The sequence below is a fragment of the Apium graveolens genome, chromosome 5 (assembly GCF_009905375.1).
Source record: "Apium graveolens cultivar Ventura chromosome 5, ASM990537v1, whole genome shotgun sequence".
NCBI classification, from domain to species: domain Eukaryota; kingdom Viridiplantae; phylum Streptophyta; class Magnoliopsida; order Apiales; family Apiaceae; genus Apium; species Apium graveolens.
Window position 1 is genome coordinate 6,390,722 of NC_133651.1, and position 9,150 is coordinate 6,399,871.

Genomic DNA, 9,150 nt, shown 5'->3' on the forward strand with positions numbered 1-9,150 from the left:
TGGAAAGGTCTCGGAATTTCCTACAACTTTCGTGTTTCGTACTTTTCCATTTGAATTCGCCTTTATGCATTAATTTGGAATTCTTTGAAACTGATCAGATTTGACCTTATCAGGTAATTAGTGATTTTGTGTGATGTTTAGTTTTGTGATACTTGATTAGAGTGTTTTAAAGTTATTTTGATATATTTATATATGATTTTGGAGATATAAAATATTTGGGTGTATGATTTTTGAGCATGTGTTTTGAGTTATCAATGTTATTTGTATGATTTGGGAGTTTGTAAGACATCCGTCGCGAGTGGATAATCTCGTACTTGGCACCTCCTATGCGGTGTAATTAAATTATATGGGCGTGTCGCCGAAGTTGTGGGACACATATAGCCATGGCTAGTGTGTGTATGATTTGGCCTTTTGGGCAACATGTGCTTATTGTCGTGCAAACTCCTATAAGATATTGGGTAGCATTTGCTTTGTGCTATGCAAACCCCTGTAATTTTTTATGACTGCATATTTCTGGATTACCGAAACTGTAGGACATCCTGTAAGTGTAAGATTATCTCTCATGTTCGTATGTAAGCTATTTGTGTATTATTTTGTAAGTGCAAAAATGTATGTAAGGGTACGTGTACGAGTATGATTACAGTTTATTATTTGTGCTTTCGATTATAATATTTGTAATCATTGTTTGTAAGTGGTAAGAATTTATTCGGAAGAGTGAGTTATTTTGATTAGAAATTATTTGTGTATTCATATTTTGAATTTATGTATCGTGGTATTTTATCTCCCCTGACTTTTGGCATCACTCGTTGTTTCGTTATTCGGTTTATGTTCATATTGGCATCTTGTCTGATCATTATTCGTTTTATACATTGTTTCATATATGTATATGAGTTTTTCGCTCACTGCCGGTCCTTTGTTTTCCTTTTTTTCCCTGACAGATATTTTTACTTAGATGGACTACTTAAGGGGAAGGGTGTGAATTTTGGACTCTGGGAAATTTGGTCTTTTCTTAGATTTCTCTAAGAGATTATTGGCGTGATTGTAATTTAGTTGTATTTTAATTCAAGAATTGTAAGTTATGGATTGTTGGGAAGTTGTTAAACTTTTATTGGAATTTAGTGGAGTTTTATTAATGGGGGTTGGATTTTTATTTATTATTTTGAGGCACTGTAATTAGTTGATTTGTTAAAATAATTGTATGATATTTTTATAATTGGAAGACAATATATCGAGTTGTATTGTAGAAACCTTTTATTAAACAATTCCATCCGTGAACTTAATGTTAGAAAATTAGGATTTTAGAGCTTAATTTAATTATGTTCTTGATGTTAATCCTAAAATCTAATGATTGGAAATTGTTCAATGATATTTGAACTTAAATTTTTCATGTATGGTTTTAAGAATTTTCTTAATGAAATCCATATGAAATGAGAGTTGAAAGTAGCTTGGAAAAGCTTGAAAAATTTGAGAATGTGTGTCCCACATTGAAATAAATAAAGGAGGGTGTGTGCTTTATATGGTATTACCCACATGAGTAGTATACAACTACTAAGGTGTGTGATGGTCCATTGTGTTGTTGTGTGCTTCACGCGCGCACACACACACACGCGCGCCCCGCCCCGCCACGCACCGCACCGGGGCGGGTCGAAGGGCGATTTGGGCGAATGTCTCGGCGTCTCGCGTATGCGAGGCGACCTGGGCGAGGATTTTATTTATTTGAGAATTATTTTAATTCGAATTTATTTATCGGTGACTGGATTATTGGACTGGGTACTCTGAAATAGGCTAAGTCACTTTATTAGTGGGCTTAGTCTAAATATATTGAACCTGCAAATAATCTGATCTGTAACAAGTTCTGATATCAGAATCAGAACTTAAGAACTGATGAATAAAATCAGAACTTAACAAGTTCTGATATCAGAATCAGAACTTAAGTACTGATGAATCAAATCAGAACTTAACTTAAGTTCTGATAATAATGTGGGTGTTAATGTGAAAAGCTGTTACAAATAATTTAAATTCAAAAGCTGTTCAGTTTTTATTTTTTCATTAATGAATTCAAAATCTGATCAGTTTTGATTTTTTCATTAATGAAGCAGTTTAATTCAGACATTAAGTGTGTGGACAGTTTCATTTTCCTCTCCTATAAATAGAGGCTAAACTGAATGAATAAAAAGAACACACCACATTCTCTTCTCTTCTCTTCAACCTCTCTGCATTTCTCTCCCACAAGTCCTGAAGTGCTGATATTTTCCGGCGACTGAGGTGCTGGTCGAAGTGGAGCTTTTGTTGCTGTTGTTAACATAAACTCCGAGCTGTTTTATCCTGGTGGAGATATTGTGCGCATCCCAAACGCAGCAGGTAGGGACAATATTCTCTTCAAGAGCAGCCAGGACTTCGAGCAAGGCCTGGTGACTCAGCTGTGATCATTTTCTTGACATTTTGTATATGTGAACCTGTATTTCATTCACTGTTAAAAGCTATGGTTTCAGGTACATCTTTCTTTCTCTCCTCGTTATTTCAGTTACTGATTTTGTTTACCTGCATGTTTTATTTTGTTAACTGTGGTCTTGGCCTAAACTTGCTAAATTCTTTATACACTTGCTTCTATGTTGCTATATTTGTTAGTGAGATTTACAACATTCTTGAAGAGAATATTAGTTATATAGAATTTAGCATAATGGTTAACGAAAGTGAGGTTATCGTTGGTGGTGGTAACAGTTCGGGTGCAACTGCTGGGGCCATTGATTGGACCACCTATAGTTTCCCACAAGCTGTTGAACTAACCGGTTTACCGGAGAAATTCAACGGTGGCATTGGCTTTTCTCGCTGGCAGAAAAGGATGAAGTTGTGGTTGACTATAAAGAGTTTGTGGCCGGTTGTGGAATATGAGAAACCAGTAGTGGATCAAGAGAAGGCTGACACAGTTAAGGCTTTTGCGAAGTGGGCTGAGAAGGATGGAGTGGCTAGAGCGGCCATTCTGGCGGCACTAACAAACACTTTGTTTGATGTCTATTCTTCTGATGCCTACTCTGCAAAACTCTTATGGGAGAAGCTGGACCAGACACATAATACTGACTCACAAGGTCTAGAAAAGTATTCAGTGGCAAGGTTCCTCGAGTTCAAGCTGATGGACAATAAGTCCATGACTGAGCAGGTGCATGAGTTCGAGATGATAGTGCATGCTTTGAAGGAGTCTGGAATGAATCTCCCGGAGAAGTTCAAGGTGATGAGTGTGATTGAAAAACTCCCGAAGTCTTGGGAAGAGTTCTCTCTCTCCCTGAAAAGACAGAAAGGAGAGATCACCTGGACCAACCTTATGCTGGACATCTCGGTGCAAGAACAACACAAGTCCAAACAGGGACATGTGATGCCAACTGAACACGGTACCTCAAAGGTAAACATAGCAACTGTAGGACAAAAGAGGAAGGCTTTTGCTAAGAAAGCTAATAGTAATAAGCCTAAGAGTGACAAGGACAAGGCCAAGAAACCCAAGGCAAACAAACCATGCTGGTCTTGTGGGTAGGTTGGGCACTGGAGTAAGGACTGCCCTACGAAGAAAGCGAAGAAAACCGAGGTAGCACAAGCAAATGTTGTGCTTGGAACCGCAAGTGGGCCTGTAGTGAACATGGTTGTTGGTGAGGCTACGGCTTCTGAAACCGACGTTGACCGGTATGTATCCTACAACCCTGTGATATTTTCTACCTATCTGTCAAATGAATGGTTGATAGATACTGGAGCTAATGTACATATTTGTGCTGATATTAGTTTATTTGTATCTTATCAACAGAGTCATAGCCTGACTGTGAAGATGGAGAATGCTGGTGTTGCTCAAGTACATGGAGTTGGAAACGTGGATCTGAAGTTCCCTTCAGGACGTATTCTATCTCTAACGAGAGTGCATCATGTTCCCAACATGCGTAGAAATATAATAAGTGGAAGCTGTTTAGTTTCTAGTGGTTTTGAAATTTCGTTCAAGTGTAATAAAGTAGTTCTTATTCACACTGATACATTCTTTGGCAAGGGTTACTTGTCAAATGGTTTATTTGTTATTAATACGGATCCCGTTTTGGGAAATTTGAATAATAATGTTATTCCTACTGTTAACTGTATTGAGTCCTCAAATATATGGCATGCTAGACTAGGTCATTTAAACTTTGGTGCTCTTAAGAACATGATGAACTTAGAGTTGATTCCAAAATATACCATAGAAAAGAATTCTAAATGTCAAGTATGTGTGTCTGCTAAACAGATAAGGAAACCTTTTCATAACGTTGTTAGGGATTCAGACTTGTTAGATTTAGTACACACTGATATTTGTGAATTTGGTGGTGTGTTGACCAAGGACCAGTTTAGATACTTCATTACTTTTATAGATGATAGTAGTAGATACTGTTATGTTTATTTACTTAGACATAAGGATGAAGCACTTAGTAAATTCATTATATATAAAACTGAAGTAGAAAAACAAACTAGTAAGTTACTTAAAAGATTGAGATCTGATAGAGGTGGTGAGTATACGAGTAATGCTTTTAATGAATTTTGTGCAAACAATGGTATAGTTCATGAAGTTACTCCACCATACACACCTGAGTCTAATGGGGTTGCTGAGCGAAAGAACAGAACATTTAAAGATATGATTAATAGTATGCTTATTAACTCTGGGTTGCCTAAATACATGTGGGGAGAGGCTCTAAATACGGCTTGCCATATTTTGAATAGAGTCCCTCTGAAACACATGGATAAAACACCCTTAGAGTTATGGAAAGGCAGGATGACTAGTCTTAAGTATCTTCGTGTGTGGGGGTGCCTTGCTAAGGTGCTTGTTCCTGAACACAAGAGAAAGAAACTAGGTCCAAAGACTGTTGATTGTATCTTTCTGGGCTATCTTGAGACCACTACAGCTATGAGATTTTTAGTGTTAAAATCTGACATAGATGGTATAGTGGCAAACACGATAGTTGAATTTTGAGATGCGACATTCTTTGAGGATGTCTACCCTATGAAGACTGGAATACCTGAAACGACTTCTGAGGAAGATCCTACTCATACATCAAGTTCTATTCCTGATTATGTGGAAAAGATGACAAATGTGGGGGCGGAACCTAGTAGTAGCTCTATTCCTAAGGAACTAGAGGAACCAAGGAGAAGTAAGCGTGCAAAGGTAGTCAAGGATTTTGGAGGTGATTTCATCACTTACAATATCGAGGACGAACCTTTAACTTTCCGGCAAGCTATGGATTCTTCTGAGTCAAGGCACTGGAAGGGCGCTGTCAAGAGTGAAATTGACTCTATTGTTTCTAATGGAAGATGGGAGTTGGTTGATCTCCCTCCTGGGTGTTCTACTATTGGGTGCAAATGGGTCTTTAAAAGGAAGTTGAACCCTGACGGCTCAATAAATAAGTACAAAGCTAGACTGGTAGCTAAGGGTTTTAAGCAAAAGGAAGGAATTGATTATTTTGATACATACTCTCCGGTTGCAAGAATGGTAACAATCCGAATGCTTATAGCATTGGCTTCAGTCCATGGTCTTATCATCCATCAGATGGATGTAAAGACAGCTTTTCTTCATGGTGAACTTGAAGAAGAGATTTATATGGATCAGCCTGATGGATTTGTTGCATCAGGCAATGAAAGGAAAGTATGTAAGTTGATCAAGTCCATCTATGGCTTGAAACAAGCTCCCAGAGATTGGCATAAAAAGTTTGATGAAACTATATTGCCTTTCAGTTATAAGATTAATGAAAGTGATAAGTGTGTCTACACTAAAGTTAAAGGTAATGAGTGTGTTATTTTGTGCCTATATGTGGATGACATTTTATTGTTTGGAATTAATATTGAGATTATTAACGAGACTAAAGAATTCTTGAAAAGACATTTTGAAATGAAGGATATGGGTGAGGCAAGTGTGATTCTTGGAATCAAACTGGTTCAGTCCACTGAAGGAATAACCTTGACTCAATCTCATTATATAGAGAAATCTATACTTGAGAAATATGGTTATTCACAGTGTAGAATCGCTAGTACACCTTATGATTCGAAAGTTGTCCTTGTCAAGAATACTTCAGGAGTGTCTGTGTCTCAGTTAAGGTATTCTCAGATTATTGGGAGCTTGCAGTATCTTGCTAACTGTACTAGACCAGATATTTCATATTCTGTGTCTAAATTGGCTAGATATACAAGCTGTCCAAACAGAACTCATTGGGATGCTCTTGATAGAGTACTTAGATATCTAAAAGGCACAATTTACCTTAGTTTACACTACAGGAGATTTCCTGGTGTGCTTGAAGGGTACAGTGATGCAAGTTGGATAGCTAAGAAGTCTGGTTCCAATGGAGTGACTGGATACGTGTTCACCTTGGCTGGTGGAGCAATATCCTGGAAGTCAAGCAGACAGACTATTGTTACTCGGTCTACTTTTGAGGCTGAGTTGTGTGCACTTGATGCCACAGGGACGGAGGCTGAATGGTTACACGGACTTATGTCTGCAATACCTGTAGTAAGCAGACCGCTTCCTGCTATTGCTATTCACTGTGATAGTCGAACAACTATCGACAAAATTAGCAGTAAAAAGCATAATGCTAAAACTAAGAGACACATCAAAGTTAGACTCAAGTCTATAAGGGGTTTAGTGACTGATAGGATCATAGCTATAGAGTTCATAGGAACTCAGAATAATATAGCTGATCCTCTTACTAAAGGACTGGAACCTGCAGTGGTCCTTAAGTCAAGGTTGGGGATGGGACTGTCAACCCATCATAATTCATCAACAGTGGGAACCCAATACACATGAGAGGAGATCCCTCGAAGTGTATTCAATGGGTAATAACAAGCTGTAAGGATGAGTTGGTAGTACCTTTGCTACATAGATGATACTATAGTATCTGAGTCTATCCCCTGTAAACCTATAAGGTACTGACACTGCCAGAAAAGCAAGAGTGTTAAAACTCTGAATGGGATCAAGTCATTTGACGAGATAGAGGCAGTATATCTCTGGAGATGCCCAGCTAAGTGAATGTAATTGTGTGGTCGCAATTAGAGGATAGGGTTAATCCTTGAAGCATTCGACGAACAGGATCGAGACATGACCATTAATGTCTCAAAGTCGTAGATTGGCACCATAACCTTTGACTTGTCGTCGTCTATGGAATATGGTTATACTAAACGGATTAAGATTCAAGGTGAAACATTCCATCTGAGTCTGATAGCCATTGAAGTAGAGGAATTAGGAGGGTTCAAACCCGGAAGGGTACCGACTCTGAAAAACAAGTCATGATGGGAAATTGATCACATTTCTGTATGGATTTGTGGGGGATTGTTAGAAAATTAGGATTTTAGAGCTTAATTTAATTATGTTCTTGATGTTAATCCTAAAATCTAATGATTGGAAATTGTTCAATGATATTTGAACTTAAATTTTTCATGTATGGTTTTAAGAATTTTCTTAATGAAATCCATATGAAATGAGAGTTGAAAGTAGCTTGGAAAAATTTGAGAATGTTTGTCCCACATTGAAATAAATAAAGGAGGGTGTGTGCTTTATATGATATTACCCACATGAGTAGTATACAACTACTAAGGTGTGTGATGGTCCATTGTGTTGTTGTGTGCTTCACGCGCGCACACACACACACGCGCGCCCCGCCACGCACCGCACCGCACCGCACCGGACCGGGCCGGGGCGGGTCGGGTCGAAGGGTGATTTGGGCGAATGTCTCGGCGTTTCGCGTACGCGAGGCGACCTGGGCGAGGATTTTATTTATTTGAGAATTATTTTAATTCGAATTTATTTATCGGTGACTGGATTATTGGGCTGGGTACTCTGAAATAGGCTAAGTCACTTTGTTAGTGGGTTTAGTCTAAATATATTGAACCTGCAAATAATTTGATCTGTAACAAGTTCTGATATCAGAATCAGAACTTAAGAACTGATGAATAAAATCAGAACTTAACAAGTTCTGATATCAGAATCAGAACTTAAGTACTGATGAATCAAATCAGAACTTAACTTAAGTTCTGATAATAATGTGGGTGTTAATGTGAAAAGCTGTTACAAATAATTTAAATTCAAAAGCTGTTCAGTTTTTATTTTTTCATTAATGAATTCAAAATCTGATCAGTTTTGATTTTTTCATTAATGAAGCAGTTTAATTCAGACATTAAGTGTGTGGACAGTTTCATTTTCCTCTCCTATAAATAGAGGCTAAACTGAATGAATAAAAAGAACACACCACATTCTCTTCTCTTCTCTTCAACCTCTCTGCATTTCTCTCCCACAAGTCCTGAAGTGCTGATATTTTCCGGCGACTGAGGTGCTGGTCGAAGTGGAGCTTTTGTTGCTGCTGTTAACATAAACTCCGAGCTGTTTTATCCTGGTGGAGATATTGTGCGCATCCCAAACGCAGCAGGTAGGGGCAATATTCTCTTCAAGAGCAGCCAGGACTTCGAGCAAGGCCTGGTGACTCAGCTGTGATCATTTTCTTGGCATTTTGTATCTGTGAACCTGTATTTCATTCACTGTTAAAAGCTATGGTTTCGGGTACATCTTTCTTTCTCTCCTCGTTATTTCAGTTACTGATTTTGTTTACCTGCATGTTTTGTTTTGTTAACTGTGGTCTTGGCCTAAACTTGCTAAATTCTTTATACACTTGCTTCTATGTTGCTATATTTGTTAGTGAGATTTACAACACTTAAATGTCTAGTTGTTTGTGTCCTTATAAATCTCTTAATAAAATATATAAAATCATGCATAAATAGGCTAGTTATATAATTTGTTTCTTTGATAAGAACAAGTACTAAAAATGTCTTATTTAGTACTATCTTATTTGTTGTACGATCTGCAAAAAATAAGTGAAACTATTATCGTGTTTCTGTGTGTGGATAATATATATATATATATATATATGCAAATTAAAAGTGAACGAAAACAAATTAAAGAATAAGGAGACAAGAACGGAATATCTGAGTCTGGTTCGTGACTGTATCATTAAAGCTTAGTAGCCCTTACCGTATTTGTGAGCGAATCGCCTCCTAGGATAAAACGGGTCGTAGTGAAGCAGTGTGTCACTTCTAACGAGTTTGAGACGGTAAAAAACTATCAGCGAAGAAGATAGAGAGAAGAGAGAGCGGTTAGGGTTTCGAATAAATCAA